A 13,070-nucleotide genomic window follows, 5' to 3' on the forward strand; every position below is an offset into this window, starting at 1 on the left:
AACAGCAGGCTGTGGCCTCTTCACCAGAAACTGCTATCAAAGGCTGCCCGTGCTTAGCCCTGTCTCATCTCCACATAGGATGCTTACTCCCACCCCCTCTGCAGGGCTCACGCTTAGCCCAAGACCCGTTCTCACTGACCCAAAGACTAGATCCCATTTTAAAATGCCAGTTCCCTTTAACACTCTAACTACCCAAAGCCCCTGACAGTCTTTGTTTAAAGTGGCATTAAAGACCACAATCTATCCCCACATTTTTAGGATAAGGAGCACAGATTTGTGGCCCTTGGATCTAAGACACACTGTGATAGACCTAAGGAGGCTATGGATAAAGCAACCGTAAAGATAAGGGGCCGGTTCTCAAGTCCAGAAGCTAAAAGTGGAGATGCTGACCACCACCCTTCTGAGACAAGGTCTCCATGAAGCCCTGGCTGTCCTGGAACTCCATCCATAGACCAGGATCACAGGCCTAACAAGCATGCCTGGCCTCGCATTACCCTTTAAAGCTTCAGGAACACCCAGTTTCCTTTCCCTCCTCAAACAGGGAGGGCATTAACTTCATTTACAGAGAAGTGAAACTGCTGGGCATGGTGGCACATGTTTGTAATCCCAGCACTCAGGAGGCAGAGGCAGCAGAAGCAGGTGGATCTCTGAGTTCAAGGCCAGCCTGGTCTACAAGGTGAGAAAAAGAAGTGAAACTGGTTATTTAGAACAACTCAAAGAGATTGAAATTTCTCAGCCTTAGTTCCAAGAACAAGAGTTTTGTGTCATCAGTATGATATTCTTTTTTTTTTTTTTTTTTTTTTTTTTTGATTTGTTTTGTTTTTCAAGGCTGGGTTTCTCTGTGTAGCCTTGGCTATCCTGGACTCGCTTTGTAGTCCAGGCTGGCCTTGAACTCACAGTGATCCACCTGCCTCTGCCTCCCAAATCAGTGTGGTATTTTCATTAATCACTTAGGAAAATTTGCTTTGGGCCAGGTGTGGTGGTGCACACCTTTAATCCCAGCACTTGGGAGGTAGAGCCAGGTGGATCTGAGCACAAGACCAGCCTGATGTAGAGAATGAGTTCTGGGTCAGCTGGAACTCTATAGGAGAGACGAACAAGGTGGGGGAGGAAGGGGAGGGCGGGCTGCAGCATAATATGTATAATTATTGTGTGGCAGGAGGCTCTCTGTGAGTTCAAGCCCAGCCTGACCTATACAGTGAAATCCAGACATCCAGGACAGTCTTTAAGAGAGCATTTCTCTTTCTCTTTTGTTTGTTTTTTGTTTTGTTTTTTTTTTTTCAAGACAGGGTCTCTCTGTGCAACCATGGCTGTCCTGGACTCATTTTGTAGACCAGCTGACCTCGAACTCAGAGATCCACCTGCCTCTGCCTCCGGAGTGCTGGGATTAAAGGCGTATGCCACCATGCCCGGCTTTTTTACTGGCTTCTTAAGACTGTCTGTGTAAGGTCGGGTGTGGTGGTGCACACCTTTAATCCCAGTACTTGGGAGGCAGAGGCAGGTGAATCACTGAGTTAGAGGCCAGCCTGGGCTATGAAGCAAGTCAAACACACACACACACACACACACACACACACACACACACACACACACACACACACACCAAAAAAAAAAAAAAGTTAAATTTCTTTGGGAAGGTGACTATATTATTTTTTGTTTGTTTTTGTAGACAGGGTTTTTCTGTGTAGCCCTGGCTTGTCCTGGACTGACCCTGTAGGCCAGCCAGGCTGGCCTCGAACTCAAAGTGGATCTGCCTCTGCCTGTGCTGGGACTACAGGAGTGTGCCACAGTGCCCACCCAGTATGCTGCGGTCATTTTTAGCTTCTGTACTTCAGAACTTGTCCCTTATCTTTAAGGTTGAGAACAAGGTGCTTTATCCATAACCTCCTCTACCACTGTGCTTCTCTGATCCAAGACAGCCACAACAAATAATCATCTCTGGGAAGTCAAGCCTGGTCTATACAGTGAGACCCCGTCTCAACAACAAAACCAGCAAACCTTAGGAGCTGGGAAGGCACTCCATGTGCAGCTCATCACTCTTCCCTCCACCCGCGTTCGGCAGCTTGCACACCTGTAACCCCAGCACCGGGAGGCGGAGGCAGTAGGTCTCAAGAGTTCAAGGCCAGCCTGGTCTACAGAGTGAGTCTAGGACAGCCAAGGCCTCTTGGAGGGAAAAAATCCAGAAGATGATTAAAATAAACTAAAGCATTAAACATCAAGTATATAAATACATACATACATACATACATACAAGCCAAAGCAGGAAAAAAACACATTATTTTGCTTAGAAAAGAAATTGGTTTGCTTCATCGGCAATTAAGCACACATCTACCAGTTGAGGAGTAAGCAGGTCAAGGCTTTAAATCCCACCCACTTCTGTCCAGAAGCCAATCTGTGCTTCAGTGTACATGCTGAAAGGACACCAACCGTCATCTTCATACCCACTCAACATAAAATACAGCGGAAAATTTAGGCAGTTTAGAAAATAACTTCTAATATTCATAACAGTACTAATTCTGCAACATAAAAAATTGCTGTCGGAACCTGTAAATTTCTAGTTGCTGACACTGAAACTTTGGTATTTTAATCTCTAACAAGTACAGCTACCATATAATCCCTGTTACAAACAATGCCAATAATTCCTTCAAAACCAGAACTTACCTCACAATGCAACTACTAGGTTAACATTTAGTCTAGATATTAAATTTGTCCTAGGTTCACAGGCAAAGGCTGAACAAAAAACTGTCTTCATTGTCCCTCAGCTAACGGTGACTGGATCTGGGTACTTGCAATGCACCAGGTATCAGTGGTGACTTAAAATGCAGGGTCTCAGCCCAAGTTAATGTATTAAATTATTAAATGACTTCTTTATCTAATCCTTTGACAGCTTGCTTTCACTAATTATCTCTAATATCTCAACTCTAATTTGTTTTTTGTTTTTTTGTTTTTTCTTTCCGAGACAGGGTTTCTCTGTGTGGCCTTGGCTGTCCTGGACTCACTTTGTAGACCAGGCTGGCCTCGAACTCACAGCGATCCGCCTGCCTCTGCCTCCTGAGTGCTGGGATTAAAGGCATGCGCCACCACGCCCGGCTCAACTCTAATTTGTTTGCAGAGTCCAGGTTCCCTGTGTAACCTTGGCTGTCCTGGAACTCAGGAGGGAGAAGTGCCTGCCTCCCAGGCACTGAGATTAAAATCATGAGGCCAGACCCACCTCTGAACACTCCATAACCTAACCCATCCCAGGACTAAGCCAACAGTTAACACATTTTGAAGCCCTTCTCACAACTGATTTTTCAGAATTAAATAATTTGTATAAATTCTTATTAGATGGTAACACAAGTACATTGGACCTAAAACGGCCAACGAATTCAGTCAGAAGGTCCAAACTAACCAAACTAACCAAACTTTTTCCTAAAAAGACAGGATCTCACTATTTAGCCCTGGAAGTATGTAGACCAGGCTGGCCTCAAACTCAAAGATCTAACTGCTCCTGACTCCCAAGTGATGGGACACAGGGGCCAAACCTAAAGGCCATAAAGGGACCACTGGATATGGCAAAGCCAAGTGTTTACTCAGAAACTTTGGCTCACATGCCTACGGCTGCATTAAGTGCCAAATATGGAGATGGGACAGGAACTATTATCATCTATTTTAGTGCGTTCTTTTAACTGCAGCTAATGGTTCCCCGATCTGGGTACTTGGAATGAAAGAGGTATGATTTCCGGAATCTTAAAAACCAAAAAACTTAAGTTAATAGCACAACTATCAGACCCGGCAATTTTCCTCGATTCAGCTTTGGCGCACGTGTTTTGTTTAAGGGGGCAAAAGGCACCCTCTCAATGTTTTTGTGAGTGTATATGCTTTGTACTAAAACCAGTTATGTCTTGTGAGTAAAAACTGAGCACGACCCCACAGCCCCAAACCAGCATAGAGACACCTGAAGAAATCTACTCTCAGAGCAGAAGGAAAACCTCGACCAGAGTCCACTAACATAATCCACATCATCTAAGGAAACTTACGCTCTTCTCCCCTTACCCTCTCCAAAAGAATAGGGGGAGCGGGAAGAAAAACCCATCCCCTAAGTACTGAGTCGTCCTTTTTATTCCTGGGCAACAGAAGATCGCCTGCAGAAAAAGGACGAAGGCGACGCACGGTATAGCCTTAGTATCCGAACATGTTCGGGAAAATCCGGGACGGGGAGGGGAGGCGCCAGCACCGGCAAGTGGAGCGGCGGCCACCTTCAACCCCGGATTCAGTTTCCGGGCACAGAAATGGTGCCCGGAGGCCGCTACTTTCGCATCTGCGTCGCTTCTGCCTCCGCCGACACGGCCTCCTTCCCCTCCCCCACGGGCGGGGCGACGACCGGGAACTAGGGCCGCAAAGGAGCGGGGACCCAGGCGGGTGGGCTTCCCTCCCACCCTAAAACCACCTCTGCAGAAGCCCACTGGCCGGCTTCGCGGCTTGCCGCCGGCCGGCGCGCTCCGGGAGCTGCAGGAGCCCCCCGGGCCGCCTTACCCTAGCAATCCCAGCCCCACCTGTGCCCTCCTCTGCACCACGCGCGCGGTCATCTTCCTCCCTACGCAGCCTCCCGCTCACCTTGCAGGGAAGGCTAGGCTCGGCACGCACGCACTCCCGCTGGCGTAGGCAGCCGGCGAGAGAACAATGTTCCTGCCACAGGACCCCGGACACCAAGCGCGCACACACACACTCACACAGGACGGTTGCCGCGAGCAGCGGAGCGGAGGGAAATGTCCCCAGCCGACCACCACACCGACCGCCCCTCTCGGCCCCCGTACACACCTCCAACCAACAGCGGCGGCGGGCACGTCGCGCGGAGGTCAGGAGTGTCGCGGGATCGGCCGCAGCAGATTCTCCTCCCTCGAATGAACTCGAGGCTTCGGAATCCGCAGAGCCGCGAGCTCGGGGCCCTCGCAGCCACCTCTCCCCCAGAGCTTTGAGCTGCAACGAGCCACAAGAACACGGACGTCCCGCCCCCTTTGCCGCCGCCCCCTCTTATTGTTTTACCCCTGCCGAAAGGGCTAGGGAACCCCCCAGCACAGAGCCAGCCAATCAGGCATCACTTTGGAGAGCTGGGCCCACCCTTCTCGCGTCCCTCTGCGGAGCACGCGCAGTACAGCGCCGCGCTCGCTCACACTGGCTGGCGTCCGGAAAGCCAGGGAACCGGAACCGGCCTAAAGCCCCGGCGAGAGCCCGCTGATTTGACGTCACAAGGAAGCTGCCTTTCTCTCGCAGTGATGCTGGAGCCTCCCTGTCCTTTCAGGTGGCGGGAACAAGAAAGCTGGCTTGCCGCTGGGCAGGCTTTTACAAACGGATATTCCTGGAGCCTTCGTTCGTGTTAAGGGGGAGAGAAATGACCAATGTCCCTGAACGAGGTGTCTGCAGGTTGCTGCCATAGAGGAGCATTAAAATGCAGCTTTTGTGCACAGTGTTTTAGGAAATGGAGGTTTTAAGCCTTTCTAGTCAGTGTCATCCAGCTAGTTTAAAAGCGTGTTGAGCAGAGCCGGTTGCGGTGGCACATAGCTGTAATCCCAGCACTCAGGAGGGCAGAGGCTGGTGTATCTCTTAGTTCGAGACCAGCCCGGTCTAAAAAGCTAGTTCAGTACAGCCAGGGCTATTACACAGAAAAACCCTGTCTGGAAACACCGAAAAGAAAAAAGGGGTGCTGAGCAATGAAGTATGGGGAAAATACGACATAGGCTGCATAGACTTGGGTCTTTTGTATGTCCTTGGTGGCTTCATCTTTAAATGCAACTTAATGGAATTAAAATTTCAAAAAATGTCACATACTGTTAATCCCAGCACTACCGGAGCAGAGGCAGGTGGGTTGCTGTGAGTTCGAGGCCAGCCTGGTTTACAAAGCGAGTCCAGGATAGCCAAGGCTACACAGAGAAACCCTATCTCAAAAAAACAAAATAATAATAATAATAATAATAATAATAATAATAATAATAATAATAATAATAATAATAATAAAGTTAAAATAAATAAAAAATAAATGTCATGTACATATAGCCCGCTGGGACTTAAGTTATGGACACTTTACTGCTTCATGGACCTTGATTCATGGAAAAAGCCTTTGTAGACAAGATGTTACTTTGCCACTAATAGACCTGGCAATGTTTTCAATATCAAGGAGAAGAAATTGGGAATGAAGATATGATAAAATGGTGATAGGAACAGAAGGGCAGTTTGAGGAGAACACTTCTGAAGCAGTCATGACACCGGCATAAATACATCAAGTTTTCCCTCATAGTCCTACAATGGCAATTTCTATGTATTTCCTAAAAGTAAAAAGTGTTCGTGCGCCAGGCAATAGCGGCACAGGCCTTTAGGCCCAGCACTCAGGAAGCAGAGGCAGGATCTCTTGAGTTCAAAGCCAGCCTGGTCCACAGATCGAGTTCCAAGACAGCCAGGGCTATTACACAGAGAAACCCTATCTCAGAAAAACAAAAAACAAAAAAGTGTTCACAAAGGCAAGGCTGATAATTGAGCCTCCCAAATCTACACTGGCTTTACTTTGGATTGTTCACTAATTCTTCTATGTAAAATATATGAGCAAACCATCGCTTATTAAATGAATCTTCGATGGTGTTCCTTAATGCATTACTTATGCAGATTACCTTTTAAGTCCACTATTTATAGACCAGACACTCCTCTGATATTTTTAGGATTTTTTTTTTTGGTTTGGTTTGGTTTGGTTTTTGGATTTTCGAGACATGGTTTCTCTGTGTAGCCTTGGCTGTCCTGGACTCTCTTTGTAGACCAGGCTGGCCTCGAACTCACAGTGATCCACCTGCCTCTGCCTCCCGGGGGTGCTGGGACTAAAGGCATGCGCCACCCCTGCCCAACCAGGCACCACCATTTCACAAATCAGACAGCATTCCCCCAAACTCCTACAGGCAATACTAAACTGCAGTTCCAACTAATACCGACCCATGCACGCACTCCTTATATCTATCTGCACCTCCCTCCATGCTTTCCGTGGGTACCTAATTAGCCTTTGTAAGGGAGGAGAAAGGGTCTGTGCTAAAACTGATAAGGAACTGAAGTTGAGACCCATGTAGCTAAATGGGCGTGGTGGCACACACCTTTAATCCCAGCACTCAGGAGGCAGAGGCAGGCGGATTGCTGTGAGTTCCAGGCCAGCCTGGACTACAAAGCAAGTCCAGGAGAGCCAAGGCTACAAAGAGAACAAAAAAACAAACAAAAATGCTGATATTATTTGGCACATAAAATGAGTTACTATATCTAAATAAGTACATATACATAATAACTACACTTTCAAATAATATATATGTATGAGAAAGAAGGAGACACAGGCCCTTAATCATAAGTTAGCCACTGTTTTCTATTAGTATCATAAATACACTTAACTTTTTCCCAATAGCTAGGCAGGTTAGCTTAGGCAATCAAATAAATTAGAAAATTAGGATATAACCAGAATAAAAACAAACTACATTTTGCACATAGTATTTTAAGCATCCATTATAATTTGTTTATTTATTAATTTTTCGAGACCGGGTTTCTCTGTGTAGCCTTAACTGTCCTGGACTCACTTTGTAGACCAGGCTGGCCTTGAAGTCACAGAGATCCACCTGCCTCTGCCTCTCCCAGTGCTGGGATTGGAGTGATGGGCTTGTGCACTGTGTAAAGCTTACCCTTGTGTTACTCACATGACACCTCCTGTTTTAGTATTCTGTAAACACTGGTCTCCATCTGACTGGTCAAATAAAGAGCTGAACAGCCAATAGATGGGCAGGACAGAAGGGTGGGACTTCTGAGCCCAGTAAGAGGGTCTCGGGTGCAGAGTAAGAGGGGAGTCATTATATGGACTCGGTTGAAGAAGCAACAGGTGCCAGGGCAAAACTAAGATGGCAGGACATAGGCCAGGCCACTATTGTTGGGTTAGAATAGCTGCCCAGCTATAGTGCCCTAAGTGTATAATAAATATACAAGGTCACCGCGTCCTTTTCAGAGCTGAGATGGGCAAAGAAAAGCGTTATTACACACCTGTGATTCCAGTTCCACAGGCATCTGCGTATGTGGCATACACTCATAGACACACGCACATACGCACACTTGCTGCTCTTCCGGAAGGCCTGGATTCCGTTCCCAGCACCCAAATGGCAGATCACAACAATCTCCAGTAAGTTCCAGAAGACTCTCCTTTTTGGCCTCTTTGGCAATGCATGCACATAGTGTGTCTATGTCTTAGTTAGGGTTTTATTGCTGTGAAGAGACACCACGACCAAGGCAACTTTTATAATGGAAAGCATCTTGTTGGGGCTGGTTTACAGTTTGAGGTTTAGTCCATTATTATAAAAGCAGGTGTGCAGGCAGGCTTGGTGCTGGAGGAGCTAAGAGTTCTACATCTTGATCCGAGGGCAGCAGAAGCGGACTCTAATTCCATGTTGGGGAAGCCTGAACACAGGGGACCTCCAAGCCCACCCCAACACTGACACATTTCCTCCAACAAGGCTACACCTAATAGTGCCACTCCCTGTGAGCCAACATTTGAATACATGAGTCTATGGGGGCCATACCTATTCAAACCACCACAGTCTACATACAAACCAGCAAAACATTCATGCACATAAAATAAAAACAAATCTTAGAAAGAAAAACAAAATAAGGCAGGGTAGGGTGGTGCACACCTTTAATCCCAGCACTTGGGAGGCAGAAGCAGGTGTATCTCTGAGTTCAAGGCCAACCTGGACTACAAAGCAAGTCTAGGACAGCCAGGGATACACAAAGAAACTTTATCTAAAAAAAACCAAATGTGTGGGTGTGGGTGTGATATATGTGTGCATGTCAGTTTTCTATGAAGAAGAAACATATTTCATGTCTGTGACTAGCTAAAAGTTTTACTGTGCCTTCTACCTTTGTGTTGTTACTCATGCTACTTTTAAATAAAACAAAGCATTATCTTAGTGCCCAAGGCAAAGCAAAATGGTGATTTCTCATTCTCAGAGCTCTGACCTTCCTCCCTCACTGTAAACATCTGTATCATCTAACCACACACAGCAAAGCAAACCGAAGCGGCAAATCGTACAAATGGTGAGACCAGCCAAGGGACAATAAAAAGAACCACACAAATAAAATAAAAATCTGCCAGTACATGTTGATAAAGAAAAGAAACAGACTCACCCTCTGAAACTATAAGCAAGCTCCCAACTATATTGGGGCTTGTTTTGCTTTGTTTTTGTTTCTTTTGTTTGTTTGTTTTCAAGACAGGATCTCTCTGTGTAGCCTTTGCTGTCCTGGACTCACGTTGTGGACCAGGCTGGCCTCGAACTCACAGAGATGCGCCTGCCTCTGCCTCTGCCTCCCAAGGGCTGGGATTAAAGGTGTGCATGTGCCACCACCACCCAGCTTTGTTTTTGTTTCTTAATTTGCTTTGGTCGGGGTCTCTTCACAGCAACAGAACACTAAGATAGGTGTACCATCTCATTTTTGTTTCACAGACAGGTCATAAAGTTGGCAGAGTTAATAAAAGGGTCCCTTGCGGAAAAAAAAAAAGCTGCCCAAGGCCTAGAGAGGCAGCCCAGTGAGTAAAGGCACTTGCCACCACACTGCACAGACCAGGGCCTGAGTATGAGCCCCAGGACTCACACGGTCAAGGGGGGGAACTGACTTCACAGGTTGTCCTTTGACCTCCACATGCACGAGCATAGTGACACGCTCTTCCATGTGTGCACACATGCACAAATAAACATAACAACAAAAAGTTTAAATCAAAGAGACTGTCTCCTGTCATCATGCCATGCCTCCCCTTATAAAATGACAAACCTCCACAACCTTTGAGCAAGTTTTCCTTATTGAAAAAGAAATTGCTAGAGAAGTCCAGGGCTTTCCTTTAGTGCAACTGGCTTCCTGGAGGAGTATTTCTTTGAGAACACAAGAAGAGACCACCTGCCCATAATCTTCCCATCCATACCTCTCAGGTGGACTAAGGCTGAAAAAGTCTTTTCCTTCCCATGTCATTATCATGTATGAAACATGTCACATGTGCAGAAAGTACATATACTACCTATACAACCTACCCACTGCTTCAGCTTTTAGAGGCAATCGCAACCAAAAAGCAATCTACAAAGGATTAGATGACAAATTTGCCAAAATAACTCATCCGGATCAATGAGTTCTAATAGATGCTAGGCAGCTCTCATGAAGCTACGGTGACAGAGAGCTGAGCTACGGGGTTGCCTGAAGTCCAGGGGGGAAATGCCATTGGCAACATCGCTTACTTATCCAGAGCAGACTGGACTTTGTCAGATAAGGCTACTCTGGCCATTACTGGACTGTGGGTAAGTTTCCTCCTTCAGGCCTCATAGTATAAAAAGCCTCACTATTTAAGTGGGCAGTGGTGGTGCACGACACCTTTGATCCCAACACTCGGGAGGCAGAGGCAGGAGGATCGCTGTGAGTTCACTGTTACTGTCCAGCTCTCCTCTCCGGCTGGCCATGCACTGTGGGGGCCTCATCAGGGGATGCTCTCTCTATCAGGAATGCACGTCTCTCTTTGCAAACGGAACTCTGGCTGGTCCTTGACCAGGCCCCACGGATCAAATCGGTGTCCAGAAGAACAGCTGAGCCAGAGTTCTTTCTCACGGAGAAACTGGCTGCCTTGGAGAAGTCAGAGCTGACGAACCAACACCAGTGACATGCAGAAGTGGGAAGCACATGATCAGACGCCATCTCCTTCACCAAGTGGCTCTGGGAATCTCGTCAGGTCAGTTTGTTTCTCAGACCATTGGTTTCCTCAAGGGGCACAATTTAGGGTGGGTGTGAAGGTCATTTACAGTATTTTGCATGGTTCCTGGTAAGGCGTGCATATATGTATGGTTCCCATGGTTAAAAACAAGGTAAGCCAGCCAGGAGCCAGTGTCTCCTAGTATTCAGGGGGCTGAGGCAGGAGGACCACTTGAAGCCAGCTTAGGGGTAGCCTGGGCACAAAGCAAGAGTCTTAGGAGGGGAAAGAAAGGAAAGGACACAAGAAGGAAGCATTCTGAAGGGAGCCCAGGGCCGGGCGGTGGTGGCGCACTCCTTTAATCCCAGAACTCGGGAGGCAGAGGCAGGCGGATCACAGGGAGTTTGAGGCCAGCCTAGTCTACAGAGTGAGTCCAGGACAGCCCAGGCTACACAGAGAAACCCTGTCTCAAAAAAAAAAACCAAAAAGAAGGGACCCCAACACAGAGCTTCATGAAGTTGGCCCAGGTCTTGAAGGGCCCGTGTGTACCCCTATTCTCTTTTTTGGCTCAGATACTTAGTTTGGGGCCAGAGGAGAGAAACCATGGTGTGTCTTAAGTAGAGTCAGCTTTACCTATCTCTTTTAGTAACTAGCCTATAAAACTGGTTAAGACAGTAAGAAACAAACAAAGAAACAAAAAGACAGTAAGAAACAAACGGTATGAGCCGGGCCTGGTGCCGCACACCTTTAATCCCAGCACTGGGGAGGCAGAGGCAAGTGGATCACTGTGAGTTCAAGGCCTACAAAGCGAGTCTAGGACAGCCAAGATAACATAGAGAAACCCTGTCTCGGAAAAAAAGAAAAGAAAAGAAAGAAACAAACTATGAAAACTACAGGGCACCCATCAGTAGGCAGGAAGCTAAAAAGATAGCAGACTGTACATGAACTTTCTGGCTGGAAAAACATCTCTCCACGGAGACTAGCCACTGGTGCACACGGCGATAGCACCGCTTTACCTCCAGGCCAGCTTGGAAAGGAACACAGCCAAGCATCCCTTGTTCAGGGTCAGCATCCACCCTATCTCCCTCTGTGTTTCCAGGGTAACTGCTTCCTTACTGCCCAGGAGCTGAGCTGGGCTGGGCTTCCATGGCAGCAGAACACTTATCTCAGAAGAAACATAGAGGAGGTTTAGGGTTAAGGCAGGGATCTCCCTCTGAATCAAGACACAGCTGGTCTTTCCCATCAGACCATAAGCCTGGCTTTCTAAACCGTCTACAGACAGGCACCCTGACCCCTGTCACACTGACTCACCTGTCTCGCTGTATATGGCTTGGCACTGGCTCAAAACTAACAGGAACCCATCCCTGCCCCCTCTCCTTTATCTAGCCAGGCTTTCATGACCCAGTGAGGCCTCACTCAAACGTCAGAAACGTGACCTCAAGTTACCCACTCTCACCATGGAGACCTGAAAAGGAACTGAAAGTAACTTACTACTTGGGTAAAACATGGACAAAGGCAACAGTGTTAGAAAAAAAAGTTCACAGGGCTCTGTTTGCCCGTCTAATTAACAACAACAAATAAAACTACATAGAATCCAAAGGGCGTTCAGTACCTGAAATAAATGAGTAAAAAGAAAATTGGGAAGCTGGGTGCGGTGGCACACACCTTTAATCCCAGCCTTAGGGAGGCAAAGGCAAGTGAATCACTGTGAGTTAGAGGCCAACCTGGTCTACAAAGAGAGTCCAGGACAGCCAAGGCTACACAGAGAAATCCTGTTTTGGAAAATAAGTAAGTAAGTAAGTAAATAAATAAATAAATAAATATTGGGGGTGGAGCTTTTCTACAAGAAGTAGAGAGCTTTGAGACGGCTCAGGAGGCCAAGTGCCCACCATGCAAGACTGACCACCTGAGTCCCATGCTGGAACTCACCTAAGGGTGGAAAGAGGAAACTAAGTGCACAAAGTTCCCCTCTGACCTCCACACACCTGCTCCAGCATAGGCCTTTCCCTGATGAATAAGCCAATATTAAAAAAATAACTTGTAGGTTATTTAAATTAATTGTATCATTTATTTACTTATTTATTTATTTTAGTTTTTCAAGACGGGGTTTCTCTGTGCAGCCTTGGCTGTCCTGGACTAGCTTTGTGGACCAGGCTGGCCTCAAACTCACAGTGATATGCCTGTCTCTGCCTCTCAAGTACTGGGATTAAAGGCGTGCACCACCACGGCTAATTGTATTTCTTTAAACAGTGTTTTAAACCAGATGTTTTTTCAATACAAAGTCTATGCATCTATTTAAGGAGTTTGTAAAATCACAAAAACTTTCCTATATATTTGTATGTCTTTTTTTTTTCTGAAAGGG

General features: G+C 46.9%; 1 protein-coding gene across 4 annotated transcripts in view; it reads right to left on the bottom strand.

The window, feature by feature from the left end:
* The window catches only part of G3BP2 (G3BP stress granule assembly factor 2), a 79,233-nt gene that overhangs the window by 22,745 nt on the left and 43,418 nt on the right, over positions 1-13,070 (bottom strand). Inside the window, exon 1 of one of the 4 annotated variants that reach the window (XM_084760553.1) lies at positions 4,801-5,001. The exons of 1 other annotated variant lie outside the window; for it this stretch is intronic. The gene's annotated coding sequence lies outside the window, so the exon portion shown is untranslated. Of the gene's footprint in view, positions 1-4,596; positions 4,751-4,800; positions 5,002-13,070 lie in introns of those variants that run through there. 2 more of the 4 variants (XM_084760555.1, XM_084760556.1) reach the window with 2 other exon arrangements.

This window comes from Acomys minous, assembly GCF_964271855.1.
Source record: "Acomys minous genome assembly, chromosome: 15".
NCBI classification, from domain to species: domain Eukaryota; kingdom Metazoa; phylum Chordata; class Mammalia; order Rodentia; family Muridae; genus Acomys; species Acomys minous.